Source organism: Anolis carolinensis, unplaced genomic scaffold (assembly GCF_035594765.1).
Source record: "Anolis carolinensis isolate JA03-04 unplaced genomic scaffold, rAnoCar3.1.pri scaffold_8, whole genome shotgun sequence".
In the NCBI taxonomy this organism is placed as follows: domain Eukaryota; kingdom Metazoa; phylum Chordata; class Lepidosauria; order Squamata; family Dactyloidae; genus Anolis; species Anolis carolinensis.
The window spans coordinates 14,153,626-14,171,202 of NW_026943819.1; the positions used below are offsets into that span (position 1 = coordinate 14,153,626).

At 40.6% G+C, this 17,577-nt stretch overlaps 1 long non-coding RNA gene across 2 annotated transcripts in view; it reads right to left on the reverse strand.

The window, feature by feature from the left end:
• Window positions 1–17,577, reverse strand: part of LOC103279677 (uncharacterized) — a 61,722-nt gene that overhangs the window by 10,463 nt on the left and 33,682 nt on the right. For both annotated transcript variants that reach the window (XR_506921.3, XR_506920.3), the window contains one exon: window positions 12,593–12,931. This is a non-coding gene — a long non-coding RNA (uncharacterized LOC103279677). The remainder of the gene's footprint in view (window positions 1–12,592; window positions 12,932–17,577) is intronic.

Genomic DNA, 17,577 nt, shown 5'->3' on the forward strand with positions numbered 1-17,577 from the left:
GGAAACAACGGTGAAAGCAAAGCCAAAAAGGCTGCCTTAGTGCCTTGCCTTTCCTCTGTATATTAATGTAGTCTCACCATTAGGACCAGGGGAAAAGAGGAAGCAGTGTCTTCTGGGAACAGCATAGAACTCTGGGAAATGTAGTTTGGGAAGAGGGAAGCCCTATGCCAGAGAATTCAAAAGGCCCTGGCCTAAACTAAATTTCCCAGAATGCAATGCACTGCTCAGCATCAGAGAGATTTTCCCCTCCGTGGCCAGCCAGAGTTCCAATAAATTTAATATTCTACACTATGCCTTTTGTTCCTGGGTTATAAATGTCATTTCCCAATTGGTCCTATCATAACAACATGGCAAAAGGTTTATTAAACTGCAAAAACTTTGTCTTTGCATGAGGGACATCATGTTATAGCACATTTTGCTATCCGGTCCACCAATTTAACATCGTCATCCACCCATTTAACAAAGTTTTTGGCGCAAAAGCATAGCTCCCGGTGTAGAACCACTACTAAGGACAACACAATTAAACAGGAAATAATACTTTCAAACTAGGAACATATTTTCTTTATTATATAAAATGTATTGTGTGCAATACACTAAAATGGTTCAAAAGTCATTACAAAATGAAAGGCACTGATGTTACATTTCTAAAGTGTTTCTAAAGTATAGTTAGTGAAACATTCATTACTATAACGAGAATATTTATATAAGCACAGACTATATATTACGTTGTAACCTGTGCTCTTGAGTTTTGACCCAGTTTGGGTCCTCAGATGTTACTGAACAATAATCCCTATATTTTTTGTTTATTTACTATGAGGGCTGAGGATAATGGAAATTGTAACTCCACAGCACTTGTGGCTCTGAAGTTGTGGATAGGTTAAAGGCATTTTAAAGTCAGACATCATATCTATAAGCCTTTTATCTAAATTTAAACCCCTCTAGTCTGACTAAACAGAATGGATTTCAGCCTTTCAGATAATCTCCAGCTCTAGTTATGATGTCTAATGATGATGAATACAGGAGTTGCAATCCAGCATCTGGATGGCCACATAAAATGACCTGGCAGGCAGGATTTGGCCCATGGGCTCTGAGTTTGATACATGTGAACTGCAGCTTTCTGGAAAAGATTATACAATTCTCTTGGAATTAGAGGTCTCAGGCTTCTGTATGATGGAGCAACTATGGTGATATCGAATTGCTTTTATAATTGGGTACCATGAAAGAGTTGTAATTAATTCAGATTTCTCCTGAGGTTTGCCAGAAGAAAGCATCTTCCTCAGTTCAGTTTTCATGTGGTGGGCAGGGGAGATTTTTTTGGTTTCCCCATTTTTTAATTTATTGTAATTAGTCCTGGGCTGGAAATCTGTTAAAAGCCTCAAAAAGATGTATCAAATTATATAGATTTTGTGGGACCAGAGGAATTCATTACGCACATTACACACCTTTAAAACTAACACATTCCTTCCCTCTTGTTTCCCAGGTGCTGGCTAGAAACCCATCCAGAAAGGCCGCGTTTTGTGTCTTTCAACTGTGTAAAGCAGAGATAAACCCAGCTCAGCAGAATGAAACTGCAAAGCAACCATTGTACATATTTAATGGAACGCCAAAGAAAACATTCAAGGACAAAGGCTCAGTTGCTAACAGCCTTCTTTAATGAGCCTCCAGTTTCCGAATGGTCCTCTTGGCCCCAAGATTACTCATATCATTTTATGTAAATTGGTTGCATCTCTCTCTTTTTCAAGGTTCAGAGTAATCTATGCATATCTTTATATTACTTTTCAGAGCCATTAGCCGAGTTCATATTTTCATTCCCTTTGCATGCTGAATGTGTTTTATTTCTTTGAGGTGGCAGCTTTTATGATTAAAGTCAGCAAAACTAGATGCATCCCATTACCTAGATTTCTTTCCCCTGTCTCCAACCCCCCACCCCCACCCCAGTGATTTATTAACAAAAATCAAAGTTTGGATTTTTAATAGACCATGCCTTTCATTTATCCTGTTGTCGCCACCATTTTCACCTTCCAAATGGAAAGTGTGGACTTGATTGGAATAGCTCTGAATGCAAATATCAAAGAAAGCTGACTTGGTTTTCAAGGTGTGTCATGCCGATTTATGCCTAGAGTAATTTCTAAATTACATATTTTTTATTTAAAGAAGGGGTGATAAAAGTAAAAAGAAATGTTAAGGGAAATAATATGCAAAGGGGAAAGGACAGAATGGAAATGCGAGAATCTGTATCTAGTTTGCAATGGCTCTGAATTCCATAGTGTGTGGACAATAAAGTGAACACATCAGTTAATAAAGCAGGTTTCTGCTCACGTTCTCTTCTGCCTTTGTGTATTCATCCAGACATCTAAACAGTATACACAGAGATTCTGCATGGAAGGATGACAACACTGCAAATCTACCTCAAAATAAACCACTTTCCAAAATACCTGGCCATTAACAAAATCCAGTATGTGTAGCCTTATATTCCCATAGGCTCTGTCTATAACGTTAAGCTTAGCAACTTTAGCACACATATGTTCATTCATTGCCAGTAGTTTATTTAAAGCATATATTCTAATCTCACATAGGTTTGGTTTTCCACACTCCTTCTCTTCCTGCATGACTCAATGCTACACCTATTTTCCTATCCCTTTTTCCTCCATGAGTTCATCTATTTGAGTATTGAAAAGTATGTCAAATAATCATTTATGTGTTTTGCAAAAGACGGGGAAAAAATGAAGGAAATTTTCCTGTTGGGTTCTGTATATGTTGACATAGCTCTCTCTGTCTTTTTTTAAAGTACACAGTATTACCACTGTCATTGTATATTCAGAAAATGTTTTCAACACAAACAGCAACATTATATTCCTATCTAGAAGCTGGTCTGTGTAAACACAAAAGTAGCATCTAAGAAAGACCAATCCGTAATAAACGAGGCTTTCTGTTGTGAAAGCTCTCACTTCTTTGCACTCATCACATATTTTCTTTTCTATGCTAGACTTTGTATTGTTGATGGACACAGGTTCAGCTTCTGCCTTGCCCAATGATTACTCTGCTTGAGAGATCTACTGCTGCTTGTCAATTTTTATTCTATTATCTATATCGATCTATGAACAGAATTCTAGTGATCTCAATCACTAGGTACAGGTCATGCTCCACCAACTGTAGCATAAGAATTAAAGAATTTTAAGAATAAGAATTAATTTTGAATATCAGAACAAAATGATGTTCTTAGTCATTCCATACCTCGTGAAGTCTGACTTGACCACGGTGGTGCATGCATTAGTTACCTCTAGACTGGACTACTGTAATGCGCTCTACGTGGGGCTTCCCTTGAAGACGGCCCGGAAGTTACAGCTGGTCCAACGTTCGGCCGCCAGACTAATAACGGGGGCGAGTTACAGGGAGAGATCTACTCCCCTGTTTAAGGAGCTCCACTGGCTGCCGTTCATCTTCCGGTCCCAATTCAAGGTGCAGACCATCATTTATAAAGCCCTAAACGGTTTGGGACCCGCCTACCTTCGTGACCGTATCTCCTATCATAAACCTGCCCGACCTCTCCGATCATCGGGGGAGGCCCTCCTGTCGCCACTACCTATATCTCAGGCTCGCCTTGTAGGAACAAGGGAGAGGGCCTTCTCTGCGGTGGCCCCTCGCTTGTGGAACTCGCTGCCCATTGAAATCAGGCAAGCCCCCACCCTTTTAGCCTTCAGGAAAGATTTAAAAACATGGCTCTTCCGGTGTGCTTTCGGAGAGTAAATGTTCTATGCTACTCCCCCCCGATATTTATCCTCTAGACTGGTTCACTATCTGATGTCCCGTCCCTCGAGGTTTTATTCTGATCCCTTTCTCACCCAGAGTTTTAATTTTTAATCTAGTTTTTAAATGTAGTATTCATGCGGCCCGCTCGTGTTATATTGCTGTTTTGATCTTATGTTGTACTGTTTTATTTTATGTAATGTATTATTTAATTGTATTATGTTATGGTCTATTGTATTGTCTTGGGCATGGCCCCATGTAAGCCGCCCCGAGTCCCCGTTGGGGAGATGGTGGCGGGGTATAAATAAAGTTTTATTATTATTTATTATTATTATTCCATACACCTATTCACTATTGGGTTATCCCACCACTTTATTCATTTTAGCAGTTGAATTTGATGAGGAACACGGGTGTGATTATGGGAGAGAGGGGCAAAAATTGAAGATATTGTGCTCAAATAAGTCTGAACCTACAATGAATGCTTTTCTTTTAATCTCCAAATTTCTAGCATTGTTAAGAGTAACACACTGAAAATAATTGTTACCTAGAACTTATATTTCCTGTGTCCTCGTCTCCTTGGTACCTTTGTCTGCTCCTTGTTACTGATCTTATGCAAGTCCCTTTTGCAGTCAAAGAGAAGAGTAAAAATGCTTTCAAATAAACATTTGTGTTTCTTTTATCAACATGAAAGAAACAAATTCAGCTTCAGAGTTCTCTTTAGATTTAGATGTTTGCAATCAAGAGTTATAGAGGAAATTTCATTTTATCACTCTGTGAATTTGTCATGCACAATTCATAATTCATTTTTTTTCAATATTTAAATAACTGGGACATCACAGGCATGTTATACACGCTACTAGGCAAATTGTTACTGAAATACTGAATTGCAAATGCCTAAGTCATGCATCCTAAATGCTAAGTCACAAATAGAAGGGCAGCATGCCAAAGTAAGGGAGACGTTGCTCCAGATACAAATTAAGCAAATGGTGCCTAGTCAAATCCCACTGAGGCTTTCATGGTTGCAAAGCGAGTCCAAGAGAATTTGTCAAAGGAAATAAATATTCAGATTGAAATCCAAATTGGGGAAAAGTCCCTCTTCATCCTATATTTATGTTACTTGACTTAATCCATTTCTATGCAGGTTTTCCTCACTAGTATACAGGAGCAAAGGGGCCTGCCTATTTAAAGGAAACCAGAAACTTGCTGAAGACATTGTACCTGCAATGCCTAACTGGAGTATTTCATAATTGGTGACCAACCTATCTCCAAGGTCTTTCCTTCTCTGTGTGCTTTCCAAGTTTTGCCTATAAATATTTAAACTAAGCCTAGAGGCATCTTTTAACTTAATTTTTAAGTGCTGAAAGAGACCAAGCACAGCAAAGAGAAAGAAGAGGAGGGAGAGGAAATAGAAGAAGATGCAGTTGTTGAAGCTGCTGTATTCAGAGATCCCAGAAACTAATGACCAGAGTCCCATAGGGCTGTTACAAATGCATAACTTGTGGCTGTTTTGTAGTCATGATCCTTATAGAGCCCCTAAACACCCTGATCAATTGCAACTGCTGCATCCCAGATTATGGGACTTTAGTAGTAAGCAGAGATCATGAAAGTCCAACAGTCTCCATGTAATGGGAAGCAGCCACTGCAATTGATGAGACTCTGTTTCCCCGTTGATATCCCACTCCACCTCCCTTGTGTCAGTGATCTCTGTCACTAGAAGAAATCATATTGGGGTCCTGTCCTCCCTGTCACACCAGAGATCCATAACTACAGTGTTTATGCCTACATAATCCCCAGCAGGACTTCTGCTATCATTTCCAACTCACCATGTCATCACTAGGCTTGTGCATTTCAGCTGAACCTCAATCTGTTTCTGCTGGCTGGATACCGATAGACCCCCCATATCCGTTTTCCCACTCTTCCCAAAAACAGGTGCATAACAGGATGGTGTTTTCAGACCACAGCCGAAAAATACGGCTAGATCCAACCCATTGGCGGCAATGGGGCAGCTCCCTAGGCTCCCCTTCCCTTCATTTTAGGTAATGGCATAGCTTGTCCTTATATCCTTCATTAAGAGCTGGATTAAAAAGCATCAGAGTTAAGATACCACTCCTTCTGCAATTCTTTCCTCTTGGACTGTAGAGGAAACCTGAGTTTAATGCTTTCTTAAAGCTGTTTATACTCTAGAGGAGATAGGCACTATATAGGCATTTTAAGGAGGCTTCTTACTTCCCAGGGAAGGAAGAGCGATGACCTGGAGCTATCCTACCCTGGGCTTCCTTTTAAAAGCCCTCTCTTTTCTCTTGATTTGCCCTGCAGGCCCTGCCTGGAATGGTACTTGCCTTTTCCCTCCTCACACCTTTCTGCTTCGGGTTTAATGCTTCTTTAAAGCTGTTTCTACTTTCTACTCTAGACGAGAGATAACTAAATGGTAGTAGATTTCAGAGAATGAGTCTTTTCTTTTTGTTTGCTATGATTACTATTATTAATAATTATTATTATCTTTTAGAAATATTTTCTGAAGGAGAGGAGGGAGGAGAAAAAGAAGCTTAAAGGGTGACTCTCCAATCCCCCAAATGCGCAAATTGATCCCACCCACCCATCCCGCACATTCTCAACTCCCAGTCAGTCCCACTAAATCAAAAGACTCAAGAAAATAAATTAAAATCAAAAAGATTCAAGAGAGAGGCCAAGCCAGAAGCCAATCCAAAAAAGACACTGAAGCCAGGGTGCAACTGTGATGCTGAATAGGGGAGGAGGAGCTGTGATCGGTTGCCACGTAGCCCCATTAGAGACCAGAAAATGTGAAGGCTGGGCCCTTGGTGTCATGGCCATCCAGTAGAGCCAAAGAAGCTGGTTTGCCCAAAGTAAAATGATTTCTAACTGGAGCCGGCTATAGGGAGCACACAATGCCCCTATTAAAGCAGCTCCACTGGCTGCCGATAAACTGCCGGGCCCAATTCAAGGTGCAGGTTTTGACCTATAAAGCCCTATACGGCTCGGGCCCTACCTATCTCCGTGATCGCATCTCCTCCTATGAGCCAGTGTAGACCTTGAGACCATCCGGGGAGACTCTTCTCATGTTCCCACCACCGTCTCAAGTGCGGCTGGTGGGGATGAGGGAACGAGCCTTCTCGGCAGTGGCCCCCCGGCTCTGGAATGCACTGCCAAAAGAGATCAGGCAATCCCCTACATTATCCAATTTTTGTAAGGAACTGAAGACCTGGTGGTGTCGGCAGGTTTTTGAGTAATTACATTCGAATACCGCCAATTTCTGGGCCTGAATATATTGCACAAGATTTCTCTAGCCTAAAATGATACATTTTAATATATTGGGTTTATGATTCCCGTCCCTTTGATCTGGTCATGTAAGTGTTATTTATTGCTATAATTGTATTATTTTACTTTGCTTAATAATGTGTTATTATGTTGTTATGTAATGTTTGTGTTGTTTTAATGACTGGAAACCATCCTGAGTCCCATCCGGGAGATAGGGCGGCATATAAATAAAGTTTTTTATTATTATTATTATTATTATTATTATTATTATTATTATTATTATTAAAATGGCTAAAACGGATCCGTGCACAAGTCTGTTCCCTGATTTAGCCCCAGTCACCCACCAAACTGGCCAGCTTCCATCACCTGACACCGTGCCGGCTCCATGAGTGAAGGAGGGCAATGCATGGGGCAAATCTCACACTTCCCCCCACCCATCTGATTGCCTTCGGCTGGAGCCGGGTGATGTGGAGGCTGAGTCACTGGTTTTCCCATGTCCCTCTACGAAGAGCAGCACCTCCAGTGGCCATCTGATGAGGTCATGACATAATAATACCATTTTATTGGAATCAAAAACAATCAGGAACCAGATATGCAATCATCAGTCATCTGCAGGCATTTATGTTAACTAAGGCAAGGAATACTTTAAGATGGAAGACCAATTTCAGGTGATAGCAGAGTATGTTTAACTTGCAGAAGAGAAGGTTAGGAGGGGACACAATAGGCACATTTTAATATTTGAAGGGATGTCATGTTAAGAAGGAAGCAAGCTTGTTTTCTGCTACTCCAGAGACTATGACACGGAGCAATGGATTCAAACTCCAGAAGAAGAGATTCCACTAAAACATTAGAAAAAATGGTAAGCGCTTATACAGAATACTTTATGCTGCCTCTGAGTGTGGTAGAGTTTCCTTCTCTGGAGTTTTTCTTAAACAAAGTTAGAAGGGCTTGGATTTGTGTTCTTGCATTACAGAATGGGGCTGAACTGGCTGGCCCTATGGTCTCTTCCAACTCTATGATGCTAACAGCAAAGTGAAAACAGTATTTAGTATTCATAATGTTCATGCAAACTTTAAAAACAAAAAATATCACTAAGTTTGAAGAAAATAAGATTTATGAATGACAACCTGAGAGAAAGCAACAGTGACTCATTTGCCCATCGCCACCTATACCATACGTACAGTCACAAAATAAAAGCGGGTTTCTCTACATTGTTGTGAATGTTATTGAAAATTCACAAATATGTTTTTGTGTTTTGTGGGTGAGGAGAATCGAGAAAAATAACTGACAGTTTATCTCTATTTACCATGGCATCAATACAAAGACCCAAAAAGAGAAGGAATGACAAATGTCTTCCCCACTACAGAGGACACTCAAATCGAGTCAATCTCTCTCTCTTTCCCTTCCGATCTCTATCTTCATCTCTTTCACACACAAGCTCTTTCATCTTCAAGTCTGCATTTTTAAAACCCTATAAGCCTGGCTTTTAATTTTAAAAGTATGTTTATATTATTCAATCTTTATTTTTATTTTTATTTTAAAAAGAAAATCGAGTTTGTTATTTTCAAGAGAAAGATTTCAGAGCTTTATAGACATTTTGTGCATTATATCCAATTAGACCCAACAAGCAAGATCCTTGTTCTCATCATTAAATATTGTAGAAGAATATTCTCTTAAATTGGTGATTATAATTTTCAGAAGTATTTGTGGGTTCTTATGTAATCAACATGTAGTTTGTTATACTTATTTTTGCCAACAATAATCATCATGGGAGAAAATGCATACTTTGGACAAATGCAAGATTGAGAAGAAACAGGAAAGATGTTGTTGTTGTTGTTGTTATTTGATACAGAACAAGATTAGTATACAGTAAACAAGATGACTTTTCAATTCTGGCTTTGATGGCATTTGTTCTAATGGTTTGTTCTTGGGCTGCAAGAATCAGGCCCTCGGTCTCCTTTTTCAAAGTTCCATTTGAGAGCCACATCTATGTTTATTCCTTGTCATTTTTTCATTATTATTATTATTATTATTATTATTATTATTATTATTATTATATAACAGAAATTCATAAAGTCTAGACTGAAATTGCTTAAATTTAATTATTTATTTGCAATACTGACATTGCCACCAAGTGATTCACTTAAAAAATATATATACATAGAATGGAATAAAAGAACCATTGTGGTCTCATGGTCTGAATGCTGGATTGGGAGACCAGTTTGAATCCCTGTCTGGACATAGCACTCCACCAGTTCAGCTTGGGAAAATTGCCCTCTTTCAGCCTCAATGTCAAACACCCTCTGAGCAAATCGTGCCAAGAAAACCTTGTAATAGAATTGCATTAGGGCTGCTATGAGTAGGGAATGACTTGAAGACAGAAGACAACAACAAATAGGTTAAAACTGTGCAAGAAATTGAAACACTTTTAGAATAACAATAGGAAAATAACTTTAAAAAACACTGTAAAATTAAAACAAGAAAAAAGAGCAGTGAAAATAATTACCACAAAAGAAATGTCTGCTGAATAAATAAATATTCATCTGGCATTTGAAGCTCAATACTCTTTCTACCTCTTGAATATCCTGCGGATGAGAGTTTTGAAAATATAATGAAAACACTTATACCTGGTTTGAGATTAAAATTCTTTCTCCGATTCCTGATGTTGCAAGATCAACATAGGAAATGTGGGAATTACTAATTACTAACACTCTGAATGCTCACTATGCTTCTTGTATACGCCTTCAGCATAATGAGAGTTCGTTTTCACTTTAGTACTGTTCAGTTACCATTGCAAAGTTGCAACTCGGTCACTGGTTATAGTTGTCCCTCCGCATCTGAGGTTTTGACTTTTGCAGATTCTCTCTCTGAATCTCAAGGGTCTCCAGTGTGGTTGTATTGTCAGCCTCCTAATAGTCCATGCTCTGGAGTGATCCAAATAGGTTCCTCAATGCAATTCCCGCAATACCATTTTCCCCAAGCCATCATTTATAGAAGCAAAGCAAAAGGTGAAGGTCAACAGGAGGCAAGGCAGAAGAAGCAAGCATCTTCTCATGATCTAATGCATACATTTTAAGTCTTGCGGTAATGTCAGGGTTGTGGAGTGATTTAGTGTGAGCTGTGATTCTTACATTTAATGAAGTGTAAACCTCTTGGCCTGATGCATGTACAAAGACATAATTTACAATACTTGTGACTTCATTGCAAAGTACTGTGTGCTCCATTGCCCTCTTGGCAGGCAGAGGACAGGATTTCACAAAGAAGAGTCATATTATTTCTCATTTGACCTGAAAGGCCGGTGTCTAAGCAACTAGGGTGATAGATAATAATGACGTTTTAAGCATTGTTCCTATCTAATATAAACTACTCGTGACTCCAATGGGACTTGTTATTCACAATGAGCTTGTGTCTTATCGATTTTACAGAGTTTACACTAGAGAGAATTAAGAAAGGACGGATCCCAAAGAGATTCTAATATGAATCTGAAAGATGGCAGGAAACCTTTATTGATCTGTAGCTATATTTATGCCTACCACCTCAATAGTTATTTTAAAAACTGCAAAATACATTAAAATCCAAAGAAAGAGAAAAAAGAGGATGGATGGAACAAATCACATTTAGGAAGGATTTGTTAAAAAAAATATACATCCACCCAACATACTAATAAGAAACATGACAGCATTATTAGGAAATAGCTTTAAGGTAGTCAGTCAGTCCTTGATCAAGGAGGGCAACTAAAATGATCAAGGGTCTGGTAAACAAGCACTATGAGGCTTAAAGAGCTGGGCATGGTTAGCCAGCAGAAGAGAAGTCTGAGAAGAGACATGATGAGGGCCATGTATAAATATGCGAGGGGAAGTCAGCTTTTTTGCTGCTGCCCTGGAGACTAGAATCCGGAATAACGGCTTCAAATTACGGGAAAGGAGATTCCACCTGAACATTTTGCCTTTTTACAACTCTCAAATTTGCAAAATACCCCAAAAGCATATCAAATATTTAACCCCAAAACCAGAGCATAATTCCAGAAGCATCATCATCATCAGCATAGGTTCCAGACTGGAGGAAGTAGTACCACTCTGTTGTTGCATGTTTTCCGGGCTGTATGGCCAGGTTCCAGAAGTATTCTCTCCTGACGTTTCGCCCACATCTATGGCAAGCATCCTCAGAGGTTGTGAGGTATGTCTGCCATAGATGTGGGTGAAACGTCAGGAGAGAATACTTCTAGAACATGGCCATACAGCCCGGAAAACATACAACAACCCTGTGATCCCGGCCATGAAAGCCTTCGACAACACATTAATACCACTCTATTTTGCTTTAGTTAGATTTCCCCTGGAATCAAGAAATGCAACCAAGTCATGCTTTGAAACAGACTCTGTTTGTTTTGTCCCCCTCCTCCCCATCATCATTATGCTTTAAATTGACATCATCTGTTAACATGCATCCTCAGCAATTTCTCTCTAGGATTTATTGGATTAAAAGCTGTATTTGTGCTCTTTCGTGGCCTCTCAATTTCAGATCTCATTTTATGTTGAAACTCCCCTAGCATTGTCCATAGTGAGTTGGTATTATGAAAATTGGATTGCTTCTTTATCCCCATTATACATAAGGTGGTTTGATACCAGGCAGACAAATACGATTGCTTGGTTCTCCTCCAGCTCCATCAAGCAAACCCCTGTTGTGCCGCCCATGGTGCAGCATGAAAAAATCTCATATTAACATACTGTAGTGGCAGAAATGAAAAAATACATTATACTAATCCAGGAGCTAGCGGGGAGGATACTTTTGTCCAAAGACTCATCTTTATGAGCAGGGGGGTGGTAAAACATCACAAACATAGACAACGTATAAAATAGTGGGAGAGGGCAACGCACATAGCTAAGTCCTGGAAAAATGCCAAGCACCAGTCCTGAGGATCCTTGATGTCCATGGGCACATTTACACTGTAGAATTAATGCTATTTCACCCCATTTTAACTGCCATGGCTCAATGCTATGGAATACTGGGAGTTGTAGCTTCACAAGCTCTTGATCCTTTTCTGTTAAAGAGTGCTGATGCCTCACCAAATCCCAGGATTCCATAACATTGAGCTATGGCATCTCTTGTGGGGTCAAGGAGCATAAATTCTACAGTGTAAATACACGCCACGTCTCCCACACATTTTCTTTGCATTTCTGGAAACAGCATTTTTTCTCACAGAATAAAAAAAATGCAAAATATTTGGAGGGGGGGCGGTGCAGAAAAAAGTGAATTTTCTGTACTGAATAATTAACCAAAATACTGTGAAAATTTTTCATTCTTCCAATGTTGTTTCCCAAGACTTGGAAACATTCCATGCGTTATCAAACTGACCAGTTTCCCAGTCCCTTCCACCCAATACAATCTAGGCTGTGCAAGCCTTGGATCTCTACATCAGCTCGGATGCCTGTCAAAGACTACACTCTCGGTCCTGAGAGTGTGAATAAAAGAGATGTGACAAGAGGCCCACGCTGACGATATTAAAAGGAGTCAAGGCTTAATCAAAAGGCTGACACACAGAGCATAGAGAGAGTTGGGGAAATGAACTCACTAGTATCCACATGGGCAGCTCTGATGGACGGAGCATGGCAAACTGGGAAGATGGAGAAATCAATCTTCTGGTGTGACATGAGATTCCTTTGATCAGCCTAATCTTTTCATACCTCTTTTCCCTTCTGTTGTTGTTCTGAACATCTTTTGCCTTCAGGGGAAGAGAGAAAAGGGGGCAGGGGAGAGAGACTGAGAGAGAGAGAGAAATGGGCTGGCATTCAAAATCTCCTCGTGGATCGCATACTGTGATTGTTCACATAGGTGGGAAAGGGACTCCACAGGCACAGATTCTGCTCCATGTAGATTGCTAAATTCATTGCCAGTTCATGCTTTAGTCGTGCTGCAGATGTGATACAAAAACAGACAAGAAAGATCAATTACTTCTTGCCTCTATCCATACTTCTCATGAACTGGAAGAACTTTCCTTGATTTAGAACTTTGGTTCAGGACATAGCACTGGCCACAGCTCAGGTTATGTCTGGGCTGAGGAATGACACCCAGAGACTTCTCTTGATTAGGACTTGAATTTCTTCTAGCCTACAAGTTGCTCGCTTTACTAAACTTTGATTCCCTCATCTGAGCTATGTGTCATCAGCTGCACTGTTCAATTCTACAAAAGTCCTACTCCAAAGTGGTAAAGATCCATGAAGTAGTGCCAGTCCTCAAGTATTTGGGAAGTCTGACTTGGCCACGGTGGTCCACGCTCTGGTTACATCCTGTTTAGATTACTGAAATGTGCTCTACGTGGGGCTGCCTTTGAAGACGGCCCGGAAGCTCCAACTAGTACAACGGGTGGCAGCCAGATTAATAACTGAAGCGAGATACAGGGAGAGTACCACCCCCCTACTAAGCCAGCACTGGCTGCCAATATCTTACTGGGCCCAATTCAAAGTGTTGGTCTTGGCCTACAAAACCCTAAGCAGTTCCGGTCCAACTTACCTGTCCGAATGTATCTCCTCCTATGAGCCTACGAGAACTTTAAGATCATCTGGGGAGGCCCTGCTCTCGGTCCCACCCGCCTCACTAGTGCGGCTGGTGGGGACGAGAGGCAGGGCCTTCTTAGTGGTGGCTCCTCGGCTGTGGAACTCCCTCCCCAGTGATATCCGGCAGGCTCCATCCCTTCTGAATTTTAGGAAAAAAGTAAAGACTTGGCTTTGTGAGCAAGCATTTGATGAGTGAATTCTGTTGGCTTCGACTCAGTCCGGATTAAGGTTCATGCATAAGGTCTTGTGGACGAATGGCTCAAGTATTTCATATTGTATTGTTTTAAATCTATTTATTGTATTTTGTTAAATTATCTAATTGTTTTAATTGCTTGTGTTTTATCTTCTTGTATTGTATATTGGCATTGAATTTTGCCAGACTGTGAGCCACCCTGAGTCCCTTCGGGTGAGAAGGACGGGATAGAAATGATGGAAATAAATAAATAAATAAATCTGCAGCCAGTCCCTGGAAATAGTCCAGAAAAGAAATAATTTATGGAATCATAGAATTGGATGGGGGCCTTAGTCAACAGATCTAGCCCTCTCTTCATTGCAGGATCTTCATCTCGAGACTGGATTACTGTAACGCCCTTTACATTGGCCTTCCTGTGTCGGTGATCCGGAAGCTCAAATTGGTGCAAAATGCAGCTGCCCGGCTCCTTGCAGGAGTCCCAATAAGATGCCACATAACACCAATCTTACAGCAGCTGCACTGGTTACCAATTGAGCACCAGATCACTTTCAAAGTGATGGTGCTTACCTTCAAGGCCTTACATGGTCTAGGGCCGATGTACCTGAGGGACCGCCTCACTCCCTACAAACCCCAGAGATCCCTCCGTTCTGAGGACCAAGACCTATTGGAAGTCCCCAGTTTTAAGACCTTGCATCTAACAACAACTAGACGCAGAGCTTTTTCAGTAGTGGCGCCGTCTCTCTGGAACACCTTGCCACCTGAAGTTCGTGCCTTGCGGGACTTGTCGGCCTTCCGCAGGGCATGTAAGACACATCTGTTTCGACAGGCTTTTGAGTTCTGTTGTTGATGTTTTAAAAGGTGCTTTTAGGATGTTTTTAAGATATTTTCAAAGATGTTTTTAAGATGTTTTTTAAATTGTTGATTTTAGCCACTTCTTGTAAGCCGCTCCGAGCCCTAGGGGAGTGGCAGCATATAAGTTTGAAAAATAAATAAATAAATGAATAAAATATAGAGGGTTCCCAGTTGGTTCCTGCATGGCTTGCTTTTGAAGGCATCCAGAGTAGGTGACCTCACCATCTCTCTGGGAAATTGGTTCTGAACTTTTCGAATAGTCTAATATTCTACCATATTCTCCCTTCCTGTAACTTAAAATCTTTAGGTCTAAGTTCTAATCCTGGGTGGAACAGGGAACAGGCCTACGTTCTTGTCTTTGTGGCAGGCATTACTCTTCAATCTTCTCTTCACCAAGCTGAACATGTCCAGCTTCTTCAACCTTTCCTCACTGTTTCCAATGTCCCTCTTCATTCCCATTGCCTTTCACATGACTTGTAATATACACAAAAAGAACAATTAAAGACCACATGAAAATGCAAATGTCATTTCTTCTGCAATTTTCCCCAATGTGTTAATTCCTGCCCATATGTTGTCATGAGAGAACTGCTTTGCAAAATTAATAGCAGCTCAGAACACAAACTCTATGGTCCTCATGCTCCAGAGACACAAATTAAGTAGCTGTGAATTAAAATGTGATTCAAAGCAACACAATTTACTTTCCATTCTTAGGGCTAAACCAGAAACCCTACCATCTCTTATACTTGCCCGTGAACTCTCAAAAACATCCAATAAAATCCCACCTCTTGGTTAAAGATACGAAATAAATCTGTTATTCATGAAGAAAGCCTACACCAACAAAACTATATCCGAGTATTTTTTTAAATAATCAGATTTTGCTTAGTTATGAAACATATTCCCAGAAGAAGATTTCTGAAATATGGGGTAGTTGTCTCAAATGAGAGAGAATGAAACAGATATGGAAAGCAGGTGAGAAGTTTGGCAAGGAAGACAAGTACTCCTGGGAATGAATTCATTCTATTAATGCACTGAGATCTCTTGAGTCTAGATGAGCCCAAGGGGGAGACAAATCCGGATTTAAAGGTAAACTGTAAAGGTTTTGTTAAAAATTAAAAACCCACTCATAGGATCCCAGGAGAGGGAAACCGCCGTTAGCTACCATTTAAATACATTGTTAATGCTGGGTTTTAGCAAACACAATTCTGTTATAACTGCCTTAGGATCCTGAACAATCAGATCAACAGATATATTATTTCTGCCAGACGTCTTATTTCTGCTGTTCGAGTGTATCTCCATGGAACACTTTTTCCCCCTTCTACCAGATGAAGAACTAGATGAAGAAGTGGCATAGGTTGTGCTAGATTCAGTGAATCCTATACTTGAATTGGGCCATAGAAGAATTACTGAAAATGTGATTTCAGCCAGCAAGACCCATCTGGTGAAGATAAAGATAGGGTCGTAAACTGGGGTAACCAGTGCACCCTCAGATTCAGCAGAAAAACAGGTGTCATGGCTGGCAACAGCTGTGACACAGGGAGGAGTTCCCCTTTGGGATGACTGCCCAGCAACATTGAACCATATTCGGCATTACTGGGCAGCGAGGATCACCTCCTGCCTCTGAGGTGGCTCAGGAAGTCTCTATCAGTCCATTAAGCAGGCTCAATCTGATCTCCTGGAAACAGGATCAAGTCCACTTTAATTGTCAATTTAGAAGGGGCCTCGGAGAGGGTCTAGAGCTGTGGTTCTCAACCTGTAGGTCCCCAGATGTTTTGGCCTTCAACTTCTAGAAATCCTAACCTTCCAGACCCAATTCAAGGTGCAGGTGTTGACCTACAAAGCCCTGAACGGTTTGGGACCCACTTACCTTTCTGATCGCATCTCCCCCTACAAACCCTCACGATCTCTTCGTTCATCGGGGGAGGCCCTCCTCTCGCTTCCACCTCCGTCACAAGCACAGTTGGTGGGGACGAGGGAGAGGGCCTTCTCCGTGGCGGCCCCCCGACTCTGGAACGCGCTCCCCAGGGAAATTAGGCAAGCTGCCACCTTGGAAGTGTTCAGGAAGAGCCTGAAAACCTGGCTCTTCAAACAGGCCTTTGAAGAAGTACCGCCCACTGTATACTAAACCCTGGTACTAGCGGGTTCTTCTGACCAGTTGTACTTGTTGGTTAACTCCTTGACATAGCCCAATGTTCACCCCAGTCTAAGGCTCTTCCCATGACCTTGTAGCACCTTAACTTCCTTCTTGTTTACAAGTTCCACTCAGTGCACTTTGCCCAGCTCATTTTATGTTTTTATTGCTGTATTTCTCAAGTGTTTTATAATGATTGTGGTTTTTTTAATGCCTTTTAAATTTATTTGTGTGTTTTTGTATTTGATATTATTGTATGTTGGTTTTATATCTGTAAGCCGCACCGAGTCCCTCTGGGGAGATGGTGGCGGGGTACAAAAATAAAATTATTATTATTATTATTATTATTATTATTATTATTATTATTATTATTAACAGCTGGTAAACTAGCTGGGATTTCTGGGAGTTGTAGGCCAAAACACCTGGGGACCCACAGGTTGAGAATCACAAGAGGGAGTCTGGCACATTGCTATAAAAAGAATAAACACATCATGAATCTTCAAGAAGAGGCACTTCTCTTTTTTTCCATCAGATATGGGGATACAAAATTAGCATGGTAACCCAACTGATTCTTTCACGTCTTCTGAATTCATGTAGCTGGCCTTGGGCAAATCACATCTGTCATCATGGAAACAAAAACAGAAGCATTACCATGGACTAAGCAGAGAATACAGCAGCGTTCATGAAAAAAATGTGGAGAGGTTCTCGTTTTCTGATACTTATAACAATTGCAAGTCTTCTTTTATCCTTTTTTTATTTTGAAGAGTTCCTGAAGACATCCTCTAAAAATCCATTTTTATGTACAGGAATTGAAATAAGCTGATGCTGAA